At 40.0% G+C, this 27437-nt stretch overlaps 1 protein-coding gene across 1 annotated transcript in view; it reads right to left on the bottom strand.

Annotated features, from left to right (window-relative positions):
• The window catches only part of CNTNAP2 (contactin associated protein 2), a 1332419-nt gene that overhangs the window by 811783 nt on the left and 493199 nt on the right, over positions 1 to 27437 (bottom strand). The gene's annotated exons all lie outside the window — the stretch shown is intronic.

Below are 27437 nucleotides of genomic sequence, written 5' to 3'. Positions count from 1 at the left end.
GGAGCACACTGGGATCTATCTATTCCTTTATATACCTTTTCAACGTGAAGGATCAATTTCTCTTTGGTAAGTTCCTAACATTGTTCTCCTATTTGGGTGTTTTTCTAATACATACATCACCTTGCTGTACTTGATCCTCACTATCAATTTTTCATGAAAGGAAATTAATTCTTATGCTTAAATTGAACAATATTCTGGTTGAATATAACTTGAGTTAAAGTGCTTAGTGCCTGACCACTCCGGGAAGGTCAGTGAGAACTGCTACCGCTCCTCAATCTATGATACTAGTTCATGATTGATGCGTGTTTTGGCTCACGCAGAAGTCACCTCAAACTTGCGCAAGTGTCTTCCTGAGAGCAGATGTTGGAAAGAGAAAGCTGCCTTTTCCCAGATGTCTTTCTAGATGTGGTTTGAGTTAGGCTAATTAGATGCAGAGGTCCAAATCATGAATGTAGGGCCAAACTGCATGGTGTGAGTAGGGTCTGGGGTGCGTTTTCCTGCACGGATAGCAGTGGAAGCGGCACAGGCTGGATTCAGCGACCGTGGCAGCAGCCTTATTAACCGCCGACCAAGGGGCAGCTCCTAAATGATCCAGGCCTACAGTATGGCTGGGGGAGACTATATTTGAAGGTCAGTTTACAGCCTATTTCCGAAAGCCCTGTCAGTTTGCTGGGGACACACTTTGATAAATTACTTTCCCCTACAATAGCGAAAATGGTTTCTGCCATCTGCAACTGCGAATCGCACAGAATAGCACTCTCAAAGACAGTGCCCAAGACTGTCACGCCACCAGGCCCTCTGACGGAATGTTCTTATTACTTCCAACCTTACCTGCTGAACTCATTCCCGTCCTCACTCTCTCTGTTAGCCAGACGGAGAGGTTGTAGTTATAGATGTGAAGGGGAAATGGTGAGGGATTCATGCTTCTGCTTAGTTCAGTTATAAGGACACATTATTTTCAGGGAGAAAAAAATAACTTACTAGGTGCTCACAGTATTACGTTCTCTGTGTAAAACAGACACAAATGCAGAACAGGTTAACAATATGTCCTTACACTAGAACTTTACAGCAAACCACAAAGCAGTGTGTGAGACTGAGTTGTAGTCATTTCTGTGGTGATTTAAAGAGCTAGGGAGCTTGACCAGATGCTGGACAGAGCATTGGACTGGGATGCTGAAGACCCAGGTTCAAAACCCCGAAGTTGCCAGCTTGAGCATGGGCTCATCTGGTTTGAGCAAGGCTCACCAGCTTGAGCCCAAGGTCCCTCGCTTGAGCAAGGAGTCACTAGGTCTGCTGTAGCCCCCCGGTCAAGGCACATATGACATATGAGAAAGCAATCAATGAGAAACTAAGGTGCCTCAGTGAAGAATTGATGCTTCTCATCTCTCTCCCTTCCTGTCTGTCTGTCCTTATCTGTCCCTCTCTCTAACTCTGTCTCTGTCACAAAATAAACAAAGAAACAAGCAAATAAATAAAGAGGGAAAATAAGTGGAACATAACACACTAACCAGAAAACATATTTTCATTAAAAGGTTTTTGCAGGACATTCTACTCCTGCGTGCAATCAAAATTATTGACATGATCAGATTTTTCTTCAGAGTCCTGGGTTGAAACACTTTTATATCAAAAGATATAGAAAATCATTCAGTGATGAGCTTTAATACCACTTAAACACAAATCAAATGAACAAACAAAAATTTCTTTGGATTTTTAAATAAGAACTATGAGTAACATTAGCAAAATTCATTCTCAAATAATTGTGGGAGGTCAAAGACTTAGATAAGAGAAACTGCCTTCCCACTATCATGAATAGAAAGTGATGTGTTTATTTCACAGATTCTCTATCCAGCATCTTACTTTTTAATCTTTGATAACAGCTATGGCTTTCAAAGTTCTTAAAGGGAAAGTGCACGGCATCTTCTCCCAGTAGCCTCCTTTGGCGACCTCCCAATGCAAATAAACTGTGACCTCTGAGTGTCTCACATTGCTTGTTAGAAACATTATATATACATCTGTCGCAGATGACTGCGTATTTTGTGACTGGAGAACACAGAGGGAGCCTGTGAACATGGGAAAGAGGACGGAGCTGGACTGCATTATGGCATTCTCCACCTCTGGTCAAAAGGGGTGAATCCATATGTTGATGCAGAACATACCTCCCAAATGAACTCTTAAAGAAAGAGGGTTAGTGGGGGGGGGGGGAAGCATAGGAAATAGAGTCAATAATAGTATAATAACTCTGTATGGTGCCCGGGGGGGGGGGAACTGGAAATACCCAGGGGAACACTTGGTAAAGTATGCGATTGTCTAACCACTATGCTGTACACCGGAAATGAATATAAAATAATACTGAATGCAAACTCTATTTGAAAAAAAAAAAATTATAAAAAAACAGTTTGTAATACCAAAAAAAAAAAAAAAAGAAAGATTTTTACAAATCTAAAATTTCGGAGATTATAACTTGTGAAAATCAATAATGTATATAAGAAGAGAAAGCTGGAAAGTTAGGCTTTGCCTTGGGACTTTGTGTAACCTGCTATTAGGGATGGGGGGAGGAGTGGGGATGTTGTTGTTCAGCTATGAGAATTCATTCTGCTCAGATTCAGTCTTTGTTTCAAGACTCTCAGGCCAATGAAAAATAAAATGATGAGTTCAACATCAGTTTGAGGGGAAGCCACAGGAGTTCTCACCTGTCTGTGTGCATAAGAGTCATCTGAAAGCCCCTTTAAAACACATGTTCTAGGCCCTATGTCCTGAGTTTCTGATTTAATACGTCTGGAAGAGACCCAGGGAATGCTCATTTCATTATTATTATTATTATTATTACTATTATTATTATTAAAGTGAGAGGTGGGGAGGCAAAGAGAGACAGATTCCTGCATGCGCCCCAACTGGGATCCACATGGAAAGCCCCCTATGGGGCGATGCTCTGCCCATCTGGTGCATTGCTCCATTGCTCAGCAACTGAGCCATTTTGGTGCCTGAGGTGAAGTCATGGTGCCATTCTCAGCACCCGGGGCCAACCTGCTCGAATGAGCCATGGCTGTGGGAGGGGGAGAGAGAGAGAGAGAGAGAGAGAGAGAGAGAGAGAGAGAGAGAGAGAGAGAGAGAGAAAGAAAAAGGGAGAGAGAAGAAAAAGAGGGAGGGGAAGTGGTGGAGAAGCAGATGGTCACTTCTCTTGTGTGCCCTGACCAGGAATCAAACACAGGACTTCTGTACATGGGGCCAACCCCCTATTGCTAAGCCACCTGGCCAGGGCTGGAATGCTCATTTCTACAGGGGTCAGGTGATAGTGTTGCTGTTGGCCCTGGCATTATACTTTGAAAATCAATCCACTAAATAAATGGGCACAGTACATGAGAAGTGAGGGGGCTTATTCAGCAGTGGCATGGGAAGTAGCTGTAATGATCAATGCTATAACAAAAGGAGTAAAGTCCCCCGGCAGTAGTGGACTATTCATAAAAGCAGCCAAAACACAGTACTAATTAGAGCAGGAAAAAGAGCCACCACGGAGTGAGATTTCTCCCTTCCTTGGAGTAAATACCATTACATTGTTTTGTTTTCCCAAATTTGGTTTCCACTAGAAAAAGAAATACGTGTACTTTATCTTTATGGCTACTTAATTCAAAAATTGTTTCTGAGCACACATATTTGAGAACTGTGCCATGCAACGGAATAGAAGGAAGAGGAAGCCTCAGTCTCTTCTCCCAGGGAGGTCAGCCCATCACCAATGCAGTGAATTCCACAATGCAGAGACAACAACTTGTGCATGTTAGAATTTATAAACATTTCATCACAGGGTCCTGTGCTTAGAAAACACACAGTAAACATGTTGAATAGTTCTCGTGTTCACTAGCATGACAGGACCATCACATTCTGCTGGTTTCTGTATTAGCTGAACTCTGAGGATATTCCAGATGCTCTGCTGAGCATTGATTGCTCTCTCTTAATTCTTACATCCACCCTGTAAAGAAAGTCATTTTATTACGCTTGTTACAAAAAAGAGGCAACAGAGCTTTACAAGATTAAGCAACTCGCCCCCAATCACACACTAAAAGTGTCAAAGCTATAATCCGAATCCTGATCCGTGTGACTTCAAAGTCCCTCGTACATCTGCTATGCTGTTTTTCTTGGGTTATCAAACACGCTTTCCTGTGATCTCTACCCTAGTAATACGCATAAGAAATAAATATTTTCACATGGCTCATTCATTTTTTTCCCCACTCATTTACCAGAGTGCAAAATGCCTGCTGTAATTTCAGGAGTTAACCCAAAGCATGGCTCTAATAGAAAGAACTAACATTGATCATTCCAGGCCATGTGTTACACAGCTTATCTAATTTTACTTTAAAAAAAAAAAAGAACCACTAGAAGTTTCATTACTGTTGCCACTTTAAAAACAAGGAGTTAGAACCAGAGAAACAAAGTAACATTTTCAGTTATAGAGCTAATAAATGGCAGATCTAAAATGTGAGCCCTGGTTTTATTTTATTTTTCCCCCCTAACCTTAGAACTCTCACTAACACCATTATTCCATGCTGCCTGCCTTCAATTTGCACCTGCTTTCCGTTTGACTTAAAATACTAATCACTACGTTTCACTTTTGCCTTCTTACAAAGAACTTTGACTGAGTTACCTTTAAAAACAGAAATATATGTTGACAAAAGAGTGAAGGTAAGTCACTCAAATGACACAGCGGTGCTTAGTTTACGGCCACATTCAGACACCTGGGGGACTTCTATGCATTTCACACATGAGCCAATCAACAGGTAATGACTACCAGTAGATTGTGAATGGGACAAATTTCTACAACACCAATCAAAGTAAAACCAATCTGGTAGACACACAATGCAATATGCAGATGGTGTATTACTGAAATGTGTACTGACATCTATATAATCCTATTACCAACGCCACCCTAACACCTTTAATAATAGCAAAGAATTATCTTCATCAATACAATTACATTTTATGTTTCAACAAAGAATAGAAGTTTCACTTAAAAAAAAATTCATCAAAATTCCAACTCCCACCTGCTATTGGAAAAAGCTCACCCCCCACTCCTACTCCCAGCCTACCATCACATGGCTACTCAGTGGTAGAGCTCTGATTTGCAGCCTCCGCCCCTTCCACACAAACTATCCCCTACAGCAGGTGTGGCCAACAGTTTTTGCCCCCCGGCCAAATTAGAAAGAAAACTTTTTTCATGGGCCAGATGAAATTTTAAAATTAAAAAATGTTAAATACAAAAATGATTCGTTTAAATAAACAAAATTTTATTATGTAATTTGTTTATGAATGAATATGACTGAAAAAAATTTTAATATATATTATTTTAATAAAAATATAATTACATACCATATAAATATGCAAACTGTATAGTAATCAATTGAAACAATATTTAATTAATAGAATGAGCTTAAGGGGGTTATATCGCAAATAAAACAATTATTTCATTTTACAAACAGCCTGGACACGTTTTCAGGTATCAACTGCAGCTGTTGTCTATGCTACAATGCCACTTGATTCAGCACACTTGACCACAAAAATAACAAATTATTGGACCTTGGATGCGCACTGGCAAACTCCACCTAAAAGAATGTGGGTTTCACATCACCGCTAAACGTCAAACAGTTCATATTGAGTATAGATGAGTACAAAAGTTGTAAATCTTTGTAATGGAATTTTTTTAAAAAATAAAGAAGTATCGCGAATCCATTTGACCAATTATTGGAAGTTAACCCTGGATTAGTCACACGCGGAATTCTTTTCTGCGTATCACTATCTTCTTAAATATCTCAATTTCCAATAATCAAAGATGCTTCTGCTTCTGAGTAGCTGAGATTTTAAAGTAGTGGAGAACATTAAAAATTTAATCGCAGGCCCATAAACTCACTACGTGGGCCAGATTCAGCCCACGGGCCGTATGTTGGCCATGCCTGCTCTACAGACAGACACCGTGCGCTCCAGCGACTGTGACCAGTAAGGGCCTGGGAATTCTGCATTTTCCATTCACACTTGGGAACGTGGCCCACCTCATCTGCCCACTCAAAGCTTAGCTAATGGTCCAGGCTCAGGTCCTTTTTTTCACAAAACTACTGATTGTTTTCTATAGACTGCATTTGCCCTTTTGACTTCTATTATTATTATTTTTCTCCTTTTCCAAGTGAGAAGAGGGGAGATAGAGAGACAGACTCCCGCATGTGCCCCGATTGGGATCCACCCAGCAACCCTGTCTGGGGTTGATGCTCTGCCCGTCTGGGGCCAAGCTTGCAATTGAGTTATTTTTAGCACCTGAGGTGGAGGCTTCACTGAGTCATCCTTAGCACCCAGGGCCAATGCACTCAAACCACTTGAGCCATGGCTGTGGGAAGGGAGAAGGAGGGAGGAGGAGGAGGAGAAGGAGGGAGGAGGAGAAGGAAGGGTGGAAAAGCAGATGGTCAATTCTCCTGTGTGCCCTGACTGGGAATCGAACTAGGGACATCCATATCCTGGGCAGATGCTCTATCCACTGAGCCAACTGTCCAGGGCCTTGACTTCTATTATGAGAGGGGATAAACTCCATTATGACCAATATCAAAGGAGCTGATAATTTCCCCAATAGAATCAATTACTTACAACTTCAAAATCTAAAACCAGCAAGGGAAGGGAGCAAATACTGAGGAATACCTATATCAAAAGACGGGATATCAAAGTGATCAAAATAATAAAGGGGCAAGAACTGCTGTGTCAAAAGTCCTGAACCTGGTACCCGGTTTGATGCCTTCCTCACTCAACAGCCTTGTTTTTATTCCCACTCTCAAATGAATCATACTTTGAAGTCTTTAAATGCATCCTGTCTAGAACAATGCTGTTGGAAGTCTCTAAGAAAATTGTGCCACAAAAGGAAAAAGGGAATAGAATTTTATCAGCAAATCACAGAAACCGGAGGTGGGAGTGTTACTTAAAGTACAACATGTCCGTTGCACCAAAGCGAATGTAGCATTTTCCACAAAAATATTATATTGATTTTTATTTCTCTTTCTTCTGGACCTTGCCATGCATTTTCCCAATTATTAGACATAAGTGATACGCGCTGATTATATAACTGTCAGGGTCTGTGTTTGATAAAAACAAGGAAATCTGCTTAACCTAATGGGAGAAGAGGCAAGAGTATTACATTTTCAAAAAGTATTATAGTTACATCTTTTTTCAATGCTTTGGAAGCACCTGTCAGAAGAACATCTGCATCCTAATAGTCTAATTTAAGGAAATTTAAATCATTCTTATGCTGACAAATGCAGCCATATTCCAAATATGTGCATCTCATAAAAGCAAATGCATATTCAATGACTCATTAAAATCAAATGTTTAAAAATTCTCATGATTCAGGACTCGATTCATATTTTTAAAATAACAATATTTCTTAATGAAAAGGATCATATACTGCACTGTATGCAAATATTTATCTCATTTAATAGTGGCGATCACTATAAAAGTGCCTCTTCATCAAAGGAGAGAAATCTTTACCACACGTCTCGCCACCATTGCTTACTCCTCTCTGTGAAATACAACGTGTGTTTGAGATACTTGAAAATCACCGTTTATTACATATATAATCATTGTGATGTTCCCGAAGGTGGTAAAGCAAACTGTCTTGTTTTTAGGAAATATTAAACATTGCTGTCACTTTATTCTTCTAAACACAATGCTCATTGCTTTGTCATCTCCCTGTCCACTAGGTCCCACACTTCAGAAGAAGGACTAATGACCGCTATCAATCAACGAAAGTTGTTTGAGTATCATATCCGATTCCATTGGGTCTCTGCATGATTAAAAAAAAAAGGCCTTGAAAGCTATTCTTTGTGAAAGATAAAAGTCGTTTCTGAATTCCATAAGCTCCCTTTAAAAATCAAGAGATGGACTTGGCCCATTCTGATAAAAAAAAAAAAAATACAACTGTTTTACTCCAAATCTTTCCTGGGAAATGAACTCAGGGGAGGATGAAAGGTAAGGTCTTTTCAAATAGGAAGAGAAAAGAAAAAGAAAAAAAAAGAAGTTCTATGTCCCAAGAAATTGAAGTGGAAGCCAGGAGAATGCTGGAGACGCCCGAGTCCCTTAGAGGAAAGAGTCCTTGAATCCCCGGGTTTCAGGCAGAAGGGCGTGGTGGGTGAAGGTACAATTATTAAACACTTAAGAAATCCCACATCCCTCAAAGGTGGAGGAAGAATTCAAAATCCTGGAGGTAAGGGGTGAGTCCCTCCCTCTCCCTTCCAGAGGACTTTTGGCAATGACAGGAGGCATTTTTATCACAGCGGGGGAGGAAGGTTGCCACTGGAAACGGGCATCCAGGTATACAGAATCCAGGGATTTTATGAAACAATCTACAGTGCTGACGGCAGCCCTTCCCTATAAAGAATTATCTGGTCCAAACTGCCAACAGTGCCGAGGTGTGTGAACAGTACTCTAGCCTGGTGTTCTGCCGGGCAGTGGGTGTTTCCAGATAGGTGAGCCTGTTATCCACCCAGATGTGACCAGCGTCCACTGTCAACAAGAGGGGCCAAAAGCTCATCCTCTAAAGATAAATTCTTTCATCCAGCAAAGGCAGTGTGGTATATGGATGCCTGACATGGTTCCACTCACGAAGGGGACAACACTGGATGCACCGGCCACTGTGGGTGGAGAAACCAGACAGCCAAGAGTGTGAGGGTGGGGCCACTACTCCCTGGAAGGTCTTCAGTGACATTCTCTGAAAAGCTGAGCTGCTCTAGAGACCCAAGGAGAAGAAACAGCAAGGATAAAAATGTCCTGGGCAGAAATGGGTGGGGTTAAGGAGGAGGAGGGCTGAGGATCTTGCTTACAGGTGAGCCCACAGAAAATATATTTAATTGACTATTTTTAAATTAAGAATTGTTTTTAGAACCCCAATGTTTTCTCAAGCTTCTGACACAACTGACGCCATGTGTCTTTTAGTTTTCAACATTCTACCCAAGTATGCCCCGACATTCCGCTTTGGATTATAACACAGTTGCCATCAAATATTGAACTTCATGTTTTTTGCTACTGAAAATTCCATAAAGGATTTACAGCAACAGATATAATTTTATAAAATGCTTTTCTTTGATTCATCTCCTTTGGCTTTTTATTTTATTTTCCTCATTTTAAGCTAGGTTTCATTTTGTAGGACATGCAGTGCGTGTTCAATTATTTATTATATCGATACACTGTAATGGTATTCAATTATTAATTCACTCCCTGGGTACTCATCCATGTACTCAGAATAACTGAGAAATTATACAGAGAGCTATTTTTTTAGACCAGATTAAAAGTACCTATAGATAAAATATTTTATTCTCAGTAAAATCTGCAAAGAATTTTGGTTTATTTTGTTTTCTATGGAAATATCAAACTTCATTGGGCACACAAACTTCATTAAGCACAATAGAGAGTTATTATTTCTGTCTTATTTCTCTATTTATATTGGTATGTAGCTATGGTTTCCATGGCTTTTCCTGTCTGTTTGTTTGTTTCTGCCTCAGTTTACCATCTTCAAAAACAGTTTTTTATGCTCCCAGAGTGTTGACAGCATAGGCTGAGAGATAAAGCAACTTTCTCCATTATTATTATTATTATCATCATTATTATTATATTACAGTGTTAACCAGGACAACATTTATTGGGTTCCACATTGTCTGCAGGATAGTTGTAGAATATAAAAAACACTTTATCAAGAGGACAGGGAATTTGCCTGTTTGTCAAATAATGAATGACTCTGTATTCTGTGTCTGTGATTAACAGCAATGACAACAAGCACCGGAAGAGTGAGACAGGCTAGAGTCCCCGGAGCCCCAGGGCAGGCTAAGGAGAGGGGACAGCGAGCTCGTGAGTGTAATGAAATTCAGGAAGCACTATGTGCCCAGGGAGGGCAGAATGTGGTGCAGAAATAGTGGCTGCCTCAGTGGAGTTGGGAGGGAAGCACGGAAATCCACCAGCGTGGACCCGGAGACGCGGAGGGCGGGTGGGGAGTATAGTGGGGGTAGGAGCTGATGGGATACAGTCCCGTCAGCCATTCCAAGAACTTCCGAACTTTAGATTTAATCCTAGAGAGAACTGAAGGGCACAGAGTGCTCAGGGGGTGGGTAGGAGCGAGGAGTGAAGAAACGCTTACAGAAATAGACTTGTTTACCTTTTGGAAAGGTTTCCTAAGGATGTACTGACTTATGGATGGTCAGGATCAAAAGCAGAAAAGCTATTTAGGAAATTATTCGACGAATTGGGAGTTGCATCATAACAGGGCTTATATTAAAACAAAAAGATGAAGACACTGAGATCACTTCTAGAGACAGTATGATGACAGCATTGATAGTTGACAGATTACATTATGGGACAATACTCGAGAACATCTGAGGACCACCAAGCTCCTGACAGTCCACTTAGTGAGCCTTCCTTTTTTTTTTTCTCTAACTTTTGAGAAGCTTCAAATGACAACCATTTCATTACTTTCCACGCGTCTGTGAGTCAGGCATGTGGACATGATTTAGCAGAGAAAGGGCATGCAAAACAGTACCTGCATATAGTTGGAACCTTGGCATGCACGCCTGTCTTTGTAGTCTCTGTTCCACGTGGTCTTTCCAGCAGAGTCACCAGGTTTCTTATAAAGGGTCTCAGGAATCTCCAAAACACAGAGTGGAAGGGGCCAAGTCCTTTGAAGGTTTAGGACGGGGAAGGGCACCGGGTCACTTCCCCAGTGCTGCATGTTACTGGTAATAGCACGTCCATGACTGAGTATAGGACGCAGCCACACACAGTCCTGAGGACTGGAAAGTGTGGAGCCATGGGGACCGCCTTAAAGACCAGCTATCACAGAGGTGGAGAACAATAGTCTCTGAGATCTGACACATTTTTTTTTAATGCAGCTTATAACTCTAAAAGGATAATTTGTACAATGAATCAGATCAATCTGCAGCCGGCCCACCCTGAAAGGGCCCTATCTTGTCTGATCTCGGACAATGAATCAGATCACTTAAAAATAAAGCCCTGGTCGGTTGGCTCAGTGGTAGAGCGTCGGCCTGGCGTGCGGGGAACCCGGGTTCGATTCCCGGCCAGGGCACATACGAAAAGCGCCCATTTGCTTCTCCCCCCTCCCCCCTCCTTCCTCTCTGTCTCTCTCTTCCCCTCCCGCAGCCGAGGCTCCATTGGAGCAAAGATGGCCCGGGCGCTGGGGATGGCTCCTTGGCCTCTGCCCCAGGTGCTGGAGTGGCTCTGGTCGCGGCAGAGCAACACCCCGGAGGGGCAGAGCATTGCCCCCTGGTGGGCAGAGCGTCGCCCCTGGTGGGCATGCCGGGTGGATCCCGGTCAGGTGCATGTGGGAGTCTGTCTGACTGTCTCTCCCTGTTTCCAGCTTCAGAAAAATACAAATAAATAAATAAATAAATAAACAAACAAACAAACACACATGTACAAATACCCTCCCCCCAGACCCTCCCCCCCCCACATACATACAGGTTTCATTTCCTAAGGGAGTATGAGTTTATTTTTAAAGTAACTACTTTGTTTTTGTTGTTGTTTTAAATGAAGCTACTCAGGCAGCACCAGTGATTTAAAACAAACTGCTCGAAACTCTTAGTTAACCAGGAAAAGCAAATTCTCCATCTTGAGAATTGCAATTAATACAGATATGCCTTAGATCTGATTCCCGAGCAATTTCTTTGCTCTGCAGTTTTATATCTACTAACAAACAAATGGAACATAATGAAAATATTCTGTGAATTGTTCTTTCTGGCTAATTGCAGTCACAGTTGATGGTCTCTATTTTTATCCCGTAAGTCCCCATACCCTCAGAAAATATTGTGTATTTATATGAAAATATAGACTCTGATCACTTCTGAAGAAGGAATAAGTTAGGTATTGTTTCTAGTTAATTTTGCTTCGCAAGTTTTTAATGATCTTTCAAAAAGGGCACTAGAGTTTCCATGTGTCTTATTACATCATTCATTCTGGGAACCATTCCTTAAGAACAGCTTCAACTCATTTCTGGTATGCTAATGAACTTTATACACCACAAACCATTTGTAATTGACACTCACTGAGCTGTGCTCCTCGGATATTAACATACAGATCTTCCTTAAATAAATTATGGGGGGAAAACTGAGTCACGCTCCAAAAGTTTTCTCCTTCTCTAATCGCCAGGGAAACATATACAATTCTTAAAAACATATTAAACTCACACAACTATATCTCTGATAGACTTGAAATGTCACTACGGTCAATTGATTTGGTGGGATGGGTGGGTAGGTGGATATTGACATTTTTAGATAGGGCTTTAGTACCAAAGAGCTGTTAAGAGATTGTCATTACCGATATGTACCAAGACAGGGCAGAGAAAAATTCATCAGGGCAAACTTTGGCTCTCGAATGTTTTCATAACAGAGGTATGTCCTAAGGGACAAGGAAAGAAAAATTGCTGCGTGTACCAAGCCAGAAAGCACTGTGTGAGATCCACTTTCTACAGGTAAAGTTTATCTCTGAAGGATTCTGCCGCAGAGGTCTCAGGCTGGTGGGTCTCAGTCTTCCCAAAACCAAAACGGGATCGTTTGACCCGACGTTTCAAACTATTTTTAATCTGCTGCCAACATTTTAAAATTGTGAAGTTTTATATTATACTTCTGATATCAGGAATCTCTGAAATACCAGCATGGTTGACAGTGCTGGGCTCCGAATTTACAAATGGCCCACTTCATGTCATGACCCAGGCTGTCGGCTCTGCACCGGTATTTGATTTTGAAACTCTGTGTAAACAGTAAGAAGTGCCAGGAAAATAATATCTGAAAATGAAAAATAGGTAAAATAGATTATTGGGTCCTAGCTCCTTGTAATAATGGGCTTTATTTTCTGCTTACTAGGTTATGTTACAGGTCTGTGAGGGCTGAGATTAAGACAGAGACTTGAATATTTTTGTCTATAATAGAGATGCTCTCTTGGAGGCTACTTACACTGATTATGAAAGCAATTTCTGTCCAGTGGAACAGAGAAGCTGAAAATTTATGGCGTATTTCTCTGTTAGACACAACACAGTTTTATATCTCACCCCCAAATTTTATTTTAATATTCATTTCTAAATACTCTCTATAGACTTAACTCCTTCAATGTACCTTAGCCCAGTTTTAATATCTTAAAAGTCCATGTATTAATTAATACACAAAACCTTTGAGTACTGTTTCTTTTCTCTTTGTCTAGAATTCATCATTTTATCATATTAAAATTATAGGTTAACAGAAGAAATTTGGCCAGTTGACCCAATTATCAGAGTTGTTTCGAGTACACAGCACTTGGCTGGGGTATAGTTTCTATTCTACCTGACATTGCTTGGTTGGGCCATCAGCTGACAATCTTTTACTGATTACTTTTTATGAAGACACGGGCTAGCCCTAGAATTCAAAGGATAGTGCCTGAGATTTATGAAGAAAGTTATTATAATGCAAAGTGTTGAGCATGGACACAGATATCCACAAGATATTCTGAAGAACGAACTAAAATTACGTACCTAAACTGACTGGGGAGGGGGTGCTTCCTGGATTGGACAATAAACGGACTTCACAATGAGGGATGAGCAGGTGCCCTCCAAGTAAAGGCAGTTGGTCATTTCTGCAAGAGCAAAAATTCAGCAGGCATTGCCTGAAAGGAAGCATGAGGGGAGGGACCATGGGGAGGGGCCAGGAAGAGTGACAGTAGGCACACCTTTCACATGACGTAATTACAGAAAACCAAAGCCTGGCAGATGATGTCATTTATGTTGGAGATGTAAATTAGTCTGGATTCGAGTGTGATTCTGTACCCAGTTCCCCAACTCTGAAGCTCATTTTTTTCCTTAGCGCTAAAAGTGTCGATATTGATGGCACTTCATATCACAATTGACCCCAATCAGTTGCCTTTAGGTTGGAGAGAAAAACTCAGTTCTTGAAGGAAACAAACTTATGACCCAAGGTCTTGACTTGAATCCTTAATTCATTCCCACACATTCAGCAGCAGTGAAAATGTAGCATTTCATGATAAATTTTCCATAGACAAATACTTTTGTAAGTCTGTTTATGTGGCATGATACTGCCACGAAAGTGGAGATAGGAATTTATTGCACCAGCACTTGGTATTCCAAAGAGCTTTAATCATGTCCTTTGGAACCAGGAGATACTAAGTTAACTTTTGAAATATGAACAGTTTGAGTGTATCCCATGGTATTTCACTTTTCAAAAAAAGAAGACGCTCTTGTCTCTTAAAAAAAAAAAGTGCCCACCATGCTGTTGTTTTTATCTAAGAACTACCTTTCATCTCGTAATGTTTTTATATATTTCCGAATGGCTCTAAACTCATTTATATCAAAGAGTGTCAATCTTGTGTTTTTAACAACTACAGATAAGCATAAATTGGTTATGAGGCTTTATTGTGCCGAACGTAGACAGCTCTTGCATCCTTCTCATTATTTATACCTTGAGATCATAGGTGAATCTCAGGAAAAGTCAGTCAAAAAACAGTTTTGATTCAGGAGGCTTTGCAATGCTAAAGAAAGAGAAAAAAATGACTTAAAAGAAAGGAAAAGAAAAGCCTCCAAAATTAGAAATTTCTCCAAGACATTAAAAAATCTAGATTTAGATTCATTTGCTCTCTCATAAAAAGTAGTGCAGTATAAGAAGAAAAAGCTGTTCCATATAGACATGATTCCAGGTCCAATATAAATATCAAAGGCTTCTTTATAGTTGTTTTAACTAGGAGCAAAAGATATCTCAGGCAAGGGGGGACTGTACACGAGGCCAGCATGGGGGTTGACAATTTCTGCAGATTTTCAACCGATTTCTACAGCATCCTCAACCACTCAATCATTAAAGAGTCTCAAGGTTACCCATCTGCAATCACAATGCATTCATATTTACTAAGCACCAATTACACGGGAGCTGATGAGAATATAAAGACAACCTACAAAACAGTAATCATCTTCTTCAAAGAGACGAGCAAATTACGCTCACAGAACATTTTTTGCTGTCTGCTTTTACAGAGGTATGCACGAGGTAAGGAAAGGCGAGGAAGAAGCAAAACTGACCCTGTAAAGGGAACGGACACTTGAAGGAACTGTTCCAAGTTGTCACTCGCAATTGAATTATTTTTCATGGCGAATTACAGAGATCACAGGATTCCAAGCCCAGGAATTTGTATACGCAAAGAAAAAAAAAAAAAAGATGGTGAAAAGAACAACAGAAAACCAATCAACCACAGAGTTAAAAACTGCCAAAACTGCCTGACCTGTTGGTGGCGCAGTGGATAAAGCATCGACCTGGAACACTGAGGTTGCCAGTTTGAAACCCTGCCCTTCTCTGGTCAAGGCACATGGCATGGGAGTTGATGCTTCCTGCTCTTCCACCTTTCTCTCTCTCTCTCTCTCTCTCTCTCTCTCTCTCTCTTCCCTCTCCCCTCTCCTCTCTAAAATGAATAAACAAATAAAAAACTGCCAAAACTGAGGGTACAAGACACATTAGAAACAGAAGATTAATTTAGAAATATAAACAGAGACAGATTTGGAAGGGTATTGATTCCCATATAAAGCAATTTTGGCCCTATTTTTGTTGACTGACCTGGGTTAAGGAACAGTTGCCCAGAGCATTAAAGTATCCCAAAGGCATTATATGTGTCACAGGAAATTTAGGAGACAGAAAAAAATATTGTTTACTTTTATGCCCTTTCCAGGTAAACTGTAAAAGTGTTTGGAAGAAATGGTTCAAAAAGTTGCTTGGTGTGGGGTGTGAGGTCTCTGGTGGGTTGTTATGGAATAACAAAAGTTGGCTTAAACACCTTCCACCATTTTTGTAGACAGTCTCCACCATCTTCTCGAAATAGATAATCAACAAATATTTCAAGAACGTAGTTAAAGGGACAGACCAAACGTTAAATTCTCCAGGGTTCACATAGCTTGTTAGTATCTGTCTTCCAAAACATGGAAGAAGTCACCTTTTTACATCTTTTGTCAGGGCGCCTTCTAAAGTCAGCCATTTGTCAGCCGTTTAGTATCTGAACCATAGACTCACAGGGTAAAATGATTTCGGAAGGTAGCAATGTAGGATGACAGAAATGATATTAAGGTTCCTTGAAGACCATGCTAAAGAGACACGCAGTATAACGGGGAATGGTTATTTCGCCATCATGCACCAGACTTCTTGCCAGGTAGGAAGCTGGGCACCTAGGTCATCACCTACTCCGCCTATAAAGGAAGATATTTTTAAAAACTGTACATACTCCTGCTCTAGGAGAGAGGAAATCTGTTTCCCTCTGGAAAACACACGCGCATATATATACACATACACTCATTACTTCACTGCATTTATAAATGCATTTTTTTTAGCATTATAACTGTTCTCTGGAAGGGATCTGTCAATTAAAACTATAAAATCCAAAGCCCAAAATTAAATAAACTAAAAGGAATATATGAGGATGTTTTGGGCCTCGTTATAAAACAACAGATGAAATAGCTCATTATATATGTGTCTTAGGTCTATCACATTTTTCTCCCGGAACAAAATAGATAATACAACAAAGAAGACAGAAAGCACAGGTGTTTATGTTAACTATATACTTGCCAGAGCACAAACTACCCAATGTGTGTAAAACATTTTTATGGGCAATACATGTATTTTTTTCCCTCCCAATTTCTGACACTATGATCTACCATAACTTTTCCTATAAATTCATAGATGTGATATACTTATAAAAACCTCATTTTTTTGCATATATAGATTTCAAAATTTCAAAGTCTCGTTCTTTCAAGGAACTTAACATTCAAAAATATGTACTTGGAATATTTTGTAAACAGTCATTTTATTTGCTCAAGTTGTATAATCTACATACAAAAAAATTAAACCACTAAAGGAATTACTTAATATAATTTTTAGACTCCTGTCTCTCAAGAATTTTAGTGAATGACGGTTAAATGTTCGAAGACTGGGCAGGCAGTCACCATAACCTGTTATACTTCCTCATCTCTTCTCTCTACATTTTTGTCTATGTCTCCACCTCTTGAAACGAGGTGGGCTCTGTGACTGCTTTGAGCAATAGAATTACAGGAAAGTGACACAGTGTACACTACACAAGATGGAGGGAGACAGATGGAGAGTTCACGTGAACCGAGACAGCATGGACTTGGCACCCATGCAGGAAACCTCTCTAAGAGATTCCTTCATTCCAGGCTGAGCCATTCCACCCGATGTCACCAGAAGCTGAAATGAGCTATTGCCACCAACCTACCCAAGTTGTAAATTCATGAACAGATGAGTGTCGCTCTTGTTTTCAAGCTCCTAAATTTTGGGGTGGCTCATTACGCAGCCACAGAGAACTGGAAGTCATATATTTGCCAAAAATATCAATCAATGGGTAGAAAAGACAATGAGGATTAGAAGGTGGACAAAGTTTATGTGAAACTGTATCAGAGACATTGTTAGCAGTACAGAAGTCGTAATGCTTAGGGAAGAAAATGAGTTCCTGTGCCAGCTTCTTAGAGGAGGTGTGGCTCCCTGGAGGGCGAGGTATCTGCATTCTGAGACTGGCTAATTATTACCGTGCATTTTATGAATAACAGCCTTTCATGATGTGCCCAATCTTGGGTACTGTCATATTCAGGTTAGGAGATCCTCCATAATATCATAAAAAGAAAAGTATTCACCAGAAAGAAAACTATTAAGATTTATTCAGAACCTTTATTTGCTGAAACGAAATATATAATTGATATTTAAGCTATGCAGAGGTTTTTGTAAAACCTCTGTTCCTGGTAATTTCTGACTTTTTCTCACCTAATACTACACATTTTCAGCTAATATCTTGGGTGAAACATTGTACAAATTCCGTCTTTTAATTCTAGAACTAATACCAATTAATGGTATCTGATCAGAGTAAAACACACCGTTGTTAGGGTATGTGAGTGAGGTCTCCCAGGTTAGAAACAAAGTCACTGACATTTCCAAAATGTTCAAACACCTAAAGAAAAGTGTACACTGGCTTCTCTGAGAACTAATAAAAACAAAAACAAAAACAAAATTGAGATTCATTTCTTTTGGCTGGGTTTATTTAAGTTCTTTTAAATAACTTTTGTTAGTTCAGCTTTCTCAGAAATTCTGATCAAAAGCTATACCTACCGGCTTCATTTGCAAAGGCGGGAAATTAATTACAGCTTATTAAACGAGATTCGGTAGAAAAACATTTCAGAACGTGGCATCGGTGGGTGACAAAGACAAGGTAAGCGATTGTTGACAGGAAGGAAAACAAGGATCTATTTCTGAAAGACAGCGCAGGAAATCGACGTGAGTGGCTGACCTCGATTCCGCATTCCCTTCTGCCTCTTAGCCTGTCTGCGGGGCTTTGGGAAAATCACTTCATCGCTCTACCTATCTTCTCATTTGACAAGCCAGGACAAGGATCCCAGGCTTCACACACTATTTTTAAGAGGCTGGAAATACAATGATGCGCAAAATAAAATACCTGAGAGATCAGGAGACATCCTCTGGAATGTGCATTATGAGTACAAAACTCAAGCCCTATTTCCTCCTACATCTGCCCCCCCCCCTTTCTGGATATGAAGAATCATTCTCATCTTTGCTTTATGAAAGTCGGAACTTTGGATGATAAAGGATGCTGTAGGGCATGAATATCTGGCAAAATTGCTGGCTGGCAGCACTTGAATATGATTTGGCTTTTTATCCCACGAATAAACCCAGAGTGATAGGTGCTTGGCTAGAGCACCTGAGAGCTCCTAATGAGGAACGGAAAAGAAATGTCTGCCTGGAGACCTGCCAGTTTCATCAGTGAGACTGAGGTCTAAATTAGAATCAGAGAGAGAGAGGGAGAGAGAGAGGGAGAGAAAGGGAGAGAGAGAGGGAGAGAAAGGTCCCAGATAATTATACGACCAGATACCAAGAAGGGGTGATGAGGGAAACATAATTGACACAGACATGCCCAGTCATTTATATGATAACATAACAGGAAAGGGCTTCAGAAAAACCTTCAATGGTCTCTGTTGTCTCCGTACCAAGACGATGGGATAAAGAATCAAGTATTCTGATTTTTTTTTTTTTTTTTTTTGTATTTTTCTGAAGCTGGAAACGGGGAGAGACAGTCAGACAGACTCCCGCATGCGCCCGACCGGGATCCACCCGGCACGCCCACCAAGGGTGACACTCTGCCCACCAGGGGACGATGCTCTGCCCCTCCGGGGCGTCGCTCTGCCGCGACCAGAGTCACTCTAGCGCCTGGGGCAGAGGCCAAGGAGCCATCCCCAGCGCCCGGGCCATCTTTGCTCCAATGGAGCTTTGGCTGCGGGAGGGGAAGAGAGAGACAGAGAGGAAGGGGGGGGGGTGGAGAAGCAAATGGGCGCTTCTCCTGTGTGCCCTGGCCAGGAATCGAACCTGGGTCCCCAGCACGCCAGGCTGACGCTCTACCGCTGAGCCAACCGGCCAGAGCCTCAAGTATTCTGATTTTAATAAAGGGATGTAAACATAAAAATTATAATGTCTAATCAAGACTCAACAGTTGGGATTCAACTAGAAAATGACAGTGGTAACATGTACTTCATTTTGTAAGAAGAGGCATTCAGAATGAAACAGTTGATTGCAAGTACTGTTGTCTAAAAGAAAGAGAGGAGAGCATAAATTCACTTGAAAAGTGAGAAATTAGAAACTGCTAGAACATGGGATTAAAAACTAGACATCAAATATTTATGGGTCAGATAGTTCCCGTATTTTCTCATATTCTCTCTGTCTTGTATACCTGAGCAAGAAATAAGTCTTACTGCACAGAGGTGCACCCCTATGTAAACAGTTATAGAATGACCAAAAATAATCACAGTTCTGCAATTAGCTTTGTCATTTTAAAATATAAACAACAACAACAACAAAATTAGAAGAATTAGGAAGGCAGATTTTGGCAGCTCTGAATGGGAGGTTGGGTGATAATCAGATACAAGAAATATTTCTAATTTTCTTAAAAGTAGAAAGTAGCCCTGGCAGGTTGGCTCAGTGTTAGTGTGTTGACCTGGCATGTGGAAGTCCCAGGTTGGACTCCCGGTCAGAGCACACAGGTGAAGTGCCAATCTGCTTCTCCAACCCTCCCTCTCTCGCTTCTCTCTATCTCTCTTTCTCCCCTCCTTTCCTGCAGCCATGGCTTTATTGGAGCGAGTTGGCCCCAGGCACTGAGGATGGCTTCATAGCCTCTGCCTCAAGCACTAAGAATAGCTCGGTTGCTGAGCAATGAATCAATGCCCCAGATGGGCAGAACATCGCCCCCTAGTGGGCTTGCCAGGTGGATCCTGGTTGGGGCACATGTGGGAGTCTGTCTCTCTGCCTCTCCTCCTCTCACTGAATAAATAAAAAAAAAAGGAGAAAGAAAGTGGACAGAGGAAGGATGAAGAGAGGAAAGTTAGGAAAATGGTGTCAAAAACCTATGAGAGCAACAAACAATCCTCTTTTGGCTCCTGGCTTTATATTATCCACTTTAAATCAACTTAGAGTTTTAGGGTTGAGGGGCACATTAAGACATAATCCATCAGATTTTTTATAAAGGCAACCAGAGAACAATTGGATCAAGTTTACAAAACCTTGTCTTAGAGTAAGTCATACCCGAATGCGTGCATACTTGAAATCTAGGGAACATAAAAGAAAACCCCCCACGCAGGAACATATACACAGAGTAAAACAGCATAATAATGTACAACAATTTCTATCTTGAGTGAAATTAGCACAGTTGTTACTGAAATGCTTGGTTTACAGTTAATGTTGAAAAAAAATCTCTTCAGTGACAGGCCAGTTGTCAAAACAATAATAAAGTACAGTCTAAATAAGAGAAGATGGTGATTAACTATGACAAATGTAATCACTTCTGTCTTTTCTATCCCTATTCTATTCTATTGCTTTCCTTGCAAGAGAAGTTCTGAAGGCAATAAGAATAATTGTTGCCATGTCCCCTGTAATGTTAACATCTTAAATAATCAGTTATTCATTTGTATCTACACTCATCACGTACTGCTCCTGCTTTGCTTATGGGAAAGGCAGAAGAAGCAGCTACACTTACATACTAGCAACCTGTGTGCATTTTTACCTCACATATAGAAGGGCATATTTTGCCAGATTCTTATCAAGTTTGGACTCCTGGCAACGCCCCGCATTCAGTCCATCCATATAGAAGTCAGTGCCATGACTTTCCCCATGGAATGACTCATATCAGACTATTGCCTGTCTATTCTTCTTGTTTCTGGCCGTTAACTTAAGAATTATTTTTAAAAATATTTTTGCAAAAAAAGAAAGAAAGAAACACTATATTTGATAGAAGCTGAATTTGTAAAACAAAAACCCTTTTGCTTGCTTTCCAGCTCTAGTATAAAATGAAGGCTTCAAGGATATCCAATTTTGCTGCTCTTTAAAATATAATCTGTGGATCCCTATGTCTCTAAATATTATGAACAATAACATCATCTCTCCCCAGAACCCCTACCCTAGGCACTGTAATGAGGTTTTGTTTCCTTGCTTCCCAAATTTATACAGCAAACAGCTACTTCTGAGTCTTTAATAAGGTGATCTGGAATGAGAGATTTAAAGTTTCATTTCTATAATACTATCTCTTCAATTTGTAATTTTTGGTCCAGAAGGCTCTCATGTCATAGCTAATACACACACACTTTGCTAAGTTTGCAAAAATTGTCTAGATTTAATGTACCCTCAATTCAATGCTCAGTTCCAATCATTTTAAGTAGTATCTGCCCATTCATATTTGTGAATTTTTATGCATCTCCCTGTCAGCTTGAGCAAATTTTATGATGTGTTTTCTTAGTTTTTGAAGATCATGGAATATCTTTCTGTTGTTTACACTGTGGGAGCTACAAACTGGCTAGCTCTGGCATTATTGGACAGTAAGTGGTTTTCTTCAGAATTCTATAGACCTTTCTTCATTATATTCTGTCAGTTACATGGAGAATCTTTTATAATTACTTTTTACAAATTTTTGGAAAATTATCGAGAATTTGTATTAACCTTCCATCCATCTTGGATGCTTTTATGTAAATAAACATATTTTTCCCCATGATAATAGCTATCTTTATTTGAAGAAATCAAGATATAATAATTATACATATTTTCTAATTCACAAATATAAGGGATTACCACTATTTTTTCCCCCTGAAACACAGAAAGTTTTCAATAAGAGTACACTAAAACCTGTCTTAACCCAGGAAAGGTTTTCAGGATTTTAAACCTGTCAAATGGCCCTGGCCAGTTGGCTCAGTGGTAGACCACTGGCCGGGTGTGTGGATATCCTAGGTTTGATTCCCAGTCAGGGCACATAGGAGAAGCAATGATCTGCTTCTCTTCCCCTACTCCCTTCTCTCCCCCCAACCCCCAAAGTTATGGCTCGATTGATTCCAGCAAGTTGGCCCCAGGTGCTGAGGATGGCTCCTTGGCCTCTGCCTCAGGTGCTAAAAATAGCTCCATTGCTGAGCAATGAAGCTGTGCCCTAGATGGGCAGATCATCCCCCCATAGGGGGCTTGCTTGTCTAGGTGCATGTGGGAGCCTCTTTGCCTCCCGTGCTCTCACATAATTTAAAAATAAAATAAAATAAACCTATCAAAAGAAAAAATCTTGTCTTACTCATCTGTCTCTTTACAGTCCATTCATGTTGACACCCATACAGTAGATCCAAATATGATATTGATTCACACTTCTAGTATATCTTTGATTACTATTTCTGATTTATATTTTATACGGTGATATAGTTGGATATCCAGGTATTGCCCTGTGCCTGTTTTTATTTCATCATTTTTAATCTTTTCCATTAACCTTTGCATTATTGTTGAACTTGCAAAGTGGAACTTCATATCGCTCATTTAAATTCTACAGCATCTCTACTCAACATGAATTTCCTCTCTCCAAAGTGGATTTTTAAGTCTACCTAGCATTTTTTGTTTTTTTATTTTTCCTTCATTTAGAAATGTGTTCTTCTGTAAGCCTATTCTTTTTATTTTAATCTTATCCTGATTTATCTCTATACTGAGCAGATGCCAAGGCTTTTACTCCTTAATTTTCACAAATTGTAAAATTTGTATTTCTTTACAGCTGCATGAGATGGAAAATTTAATGACTAGGGATGTGTCTGGGATCATGATCATGCCTTTATCATATTGGGAAAACCAGAGTCTGTAACGGAAGACTGAACCGACAAGCTTCTCATAATCAATGCTACACTGAATCATTTGACCCAATCCGGAGGGTCTGGAGCCTCTTCTCTCCCAAAAGAAACTAAAAGAAGAAGATCCATCAATAATTAAAGACCTCAATGAAAATCAGTCAGAATGGGAAGACAGCTTTACAAAAAAAAAACCAGCTTTATTTTATGATGGATGTCAATAAACATTGTATTGGAGAGAAAGAATGGTCCTGTTGAAATCAACCTCAAAATTATAAATCCCTAAAAAAAAAAATCAAATGTCATCTTAATTTAATGCTTCACTTTTTACAAATCAGGCACAGAGAAGTAAACTTAAATAGACTGGTTTCCAATAAAACCAATACTGTGTTACTGGGTTTCCCTATAGCAAGTACGTAGTCTATAGGTTCAGTTCCTTCAGAGCTAGTAGGATGCGAATAGAATTTGAATTGTTTTATATGATGTTGACCTAGTGGATGGTAGTTTTAAAAAAAACAGATTTGGCTCAAAATTCTGGAGGATTTTTATTTTTAAAAGAGTTCCTTGGAATCTAGTCAATTCTAATAATTACTTGGCTAGTAATGAAAATAATTTCTTATAAACATCTCTTGAAAATTAAATGTGCTCACTTCATAGCTTCAACAGATGTAGAATTATCATTCAAACGCTGCTGGTTTATTATGCCAATGCAAGGCCAGGATTCTGCAAACACATCTCCGAAGACCTCTCTGGAGTTATTCAGGCCTTGAGAACCCAAGGACAATATTACATCTCCTGAATCTATTCAGGCATCAGATTAAAATAAAATACACCAAATCCTAAACCCTTTATGAACAGAGATTTAAAAAAAATTTTTTTTAAATGACAAAAATCTGTTTCTTCTTCTACTGTATATTATATAACTAGAAATGCCAAGGACAACAAAGATGTTTTTGCCCATACACCTAAATGTTGAGAAGCTATTAGACATTCTGTTCTTGATGTCTCCTGGTTGGAATAGTGATGAGAGAAATGTAACAGAGATAAAGAGCTCTATATTTGGTGCCTGTGTTCAAAGTCCACCTGTACTGTAGAGTGGATGCTTCAGCTCAGGGAGGTTATGAAAAGTCTCTGTGCCTCAGTCCTCACGTCTGAGAAATGGAACTGCTCCTTTCACAGAATGTATGAAAATCAAGTGAACTACAATCCACAAAACACGTACAAGAATATCTGTAACATAGCCAATGCTCAATGAATATTACGTAGTTTTACTATTACTACTATAACCTTGGTAGGAAGTCTAAGAGAATTCCTAAAAAAATTAAAAATGGATTTAATATTTTCACTCTACAGTTCATTAAGTATAATATGGAAAGTAACTTGAAAAATGTTCACCAACATCACATATTAGAGTGGGGGGTATTTTAGAAAAAGTGATGTACTTAATTCTAATTTTTAAAAATTGAGAATAGTGCTAAATGTTCTAGAAAAGGATGAAAGTAGAGGTCATCTTCCATGCCAACATCAGTCTTCGGCAGTAAGGACTGGACTTGTGAGACAGGTTTTGTATGAGATCCTCTCGAGTAGGTGGTGATTAGGAGTGGTGTCTGCTGCAGGTCATGGGATGGTGGTGTAGACGTTGGCCTATCAAATCTGCTTACTCATTGGCTTGCCACTGTATATCCCTTCAACAAATATTTATTTAGGACAAGCCTACCAAGGTTCTCGGTTTGAAAATGTCATTGTAAGGCAAGCCCAAGTCTTTCCCCTCACAGAGCTAATTTGTGATCGAGAACATCGGTAGTCCACAGAGCAATGGGTCAAGTTCACACAAGGTAAATGTTACACAGCAAAGTAAAACAGGATAAGGTGTTAGAGAGAGACGGGGGACACTTTGCAGTGACCCACCCATGCTGCTCTGGGGTGCTGCTATTGGAACAGGGAGATGGTGGGGGATGAAGGGGGCTTAGGAAGATCAGCAGGTGACGCTGTCTAGAGCAGAGGCCACGAGGCAGGACAAAGCACACCTCCCCCAGGTCCCCGCCCAAAGGCGAGCCTGCCGAGAGGTCCAGGTCCGTGAGGAGCGAGAACAGAAGGAATGAGGTCAGATGGACAAGCACCAGCCCAGTCGCAAAGGGCCACGTGCCCACGGAGAGTCTGGACTTTAGTCAGAGGGCAAGTTCGCTGTGAAGAAGAGTTTTTGAAAAGAGAAATGACAGTCTTTAAAAAGATCACTGACTCTTAACTCCTGCTGAGATCACGTATTTCTAACACATTCTCAGAGGTGACACAACCTTATTAAGCCTTCACCAATGTCTACCTCTTTCTGTTCAGTTCTCCTTTTTTTTATTTCTTTTTTTTAATTCCTGACTTAATTTTTTTAATTCCTGACTTAATTTGGTATCCCCTCCAAATCCTATCCTACTAGGTACATACAATAAGTCATATTTCCTAGAAAAAAATAATATATATTTGTGAGCAATATTTTAAAAGCAATGGCAAAAGAAAAGATTCTAAACCCTCTCTCCCATACTTGCATGGCCTTTTATAATCAGAGTTTGAAGAGAAGTCACTAGTGTTCCCAAAATTTGAAGGAAAAAAAAAACTACACAAAAAAAGCATGTATAAACAGGACGCAACCCAGCTCCTCTGAGGTTGATAATCACTACCACCTCCCATTGTAATTGTGGTGCCCGGATACTTCTGAGAAATGCAGGGAGGAAATAAAGTGTAGCTCCCCATTCAAGTTGCACACACTCTTTTCTGAGTTTATGGTTCTTCCCCCTCACAACCAAATGTTCAACATTCCAATCCTCAGGAACCCTGCCTCTGACACACAGAGGGTCTCCATGCAGAACCATGTGTGTATGTCTGTGTGTATGTAACCACTAAGCCTCCCAAAGCGTCTGACACCTCGCAGGTAACTAATTAATATACGCACTCCACAAACACCTGTCTCAACAGTGGAGAAACCCAGCACAGCCTTTGAAGAAAACTAAAATAAGAGCCAGACCAGCTCCACACAAAGAGAGCATGGGAGAAGAAATAAACATGGCTGGTACAAATAACAGATACTAATTTTCTAGCAGCAACTCAATCTTAGTTGTTCTTCTCATCAGCACAACAAAATTTGTCTCCTGCTTAAAGTTCCTATTGTGAGTGTGGGGAGGAGAGCGTGGAGTGGAAGGGGCTATTTCCAGTAATACTAGTTTAAACTGCACGTCATGGACAGCACACATGGGAATTCCTGGCCTAAATCTGCAGGATGCATTGAAAAGACATAAAAAAAAGTCTCCACTGGTGGGAGTTTAAATAAACAATTCCTTAAATGTTTGGATCTGCAAGCGACCCAAGGATTCGGAATGAGGGGGTCTGGCACAATATCTCATGGGCCAGAATATTGGACACAAGCAATCAACAGTTTAAGTAAAATGTAAGTGTTATGTTGGAATAGCTATGAATAAAGAATGTTTTCATTTAAAATAAAAATAACTCAAACTTTGGTGAAAATGTGTTATTCCCATGACAATGCCACTCAGAGAAACAGATACCTTGAACCATTTGCCTGTCGTATGGTATTTGCCAAAATAATAAAAGAATAGTGTTCTTAAGACCATAATACACAGGTTTCTTCTAAGAGAGGTGTTCAGCCTTCTAGCGAGTATCTTCTAATATGCATACAATGTGTTTGACAGTTATTTGGGTATGCCTTCCAGTTAAGCATGCGCTATTCACAGCTAAGCAAGCACTAGTCAATTTGGAGGCCTTGAATAAGCTCTCAGTACTTTTGAGAGCTAATTAAAACTTCATTATTAGTACAACCGCAGTACCACATTACCGGCTTGATAAGAAACCCAATAACTGACAGTGTCTGTGTAGGTGTTTCAGCTGACAGTTATAATTAAGTTGCATGGGACCCGCTGCCCTCTAGAATCTCGTTTAAACAGGAAAACAAAATAGTAAGCATGAAGCCCATTGTTGATTTCCATTCAAGGGCAAGCAACGCCTGAATTCTGTCCTAGGTTTTCAAAGGTTTAAATCTTCCATCACAGACAGAAAAGAAATTATATTTGAAGCACATAGGTTTTTAAAATGTACTCTCTTTTCGGAAGAATGAATGGAATATAGAGTTGCCTTTCTGTGTTGTGAGCTCTGTTTATTTATAGAAATAGATGACATATCGCCCCATGAAGAATTCAGTTGATAAAAAATGAATACAATAATTTAACCTGTCCAAAGGGAGAGAGAATTAAGTACTAAT

Source organism: Saccopteryx bilineata, chromosome 2 (assembly GCF_036850765.1).
Source record: "Saccopteryx bilineata isolate mSacBil1 chromosome 2, mSacBil1_pri_phased_curated, whole genome shotgun sequence".
NCBI classification, from domain to species: Eukaryota; Metazoa; Chordata; class Mammalia; order Chiroptera; family Emballonuridae; genus Saccopteryx; species Saccopteryx bilineata.
The sequence above is the reverse complement of the archived record's forward strand: the minus strand, read 5'-3'. Positions and strand labels throughout refer to the sequence as shown.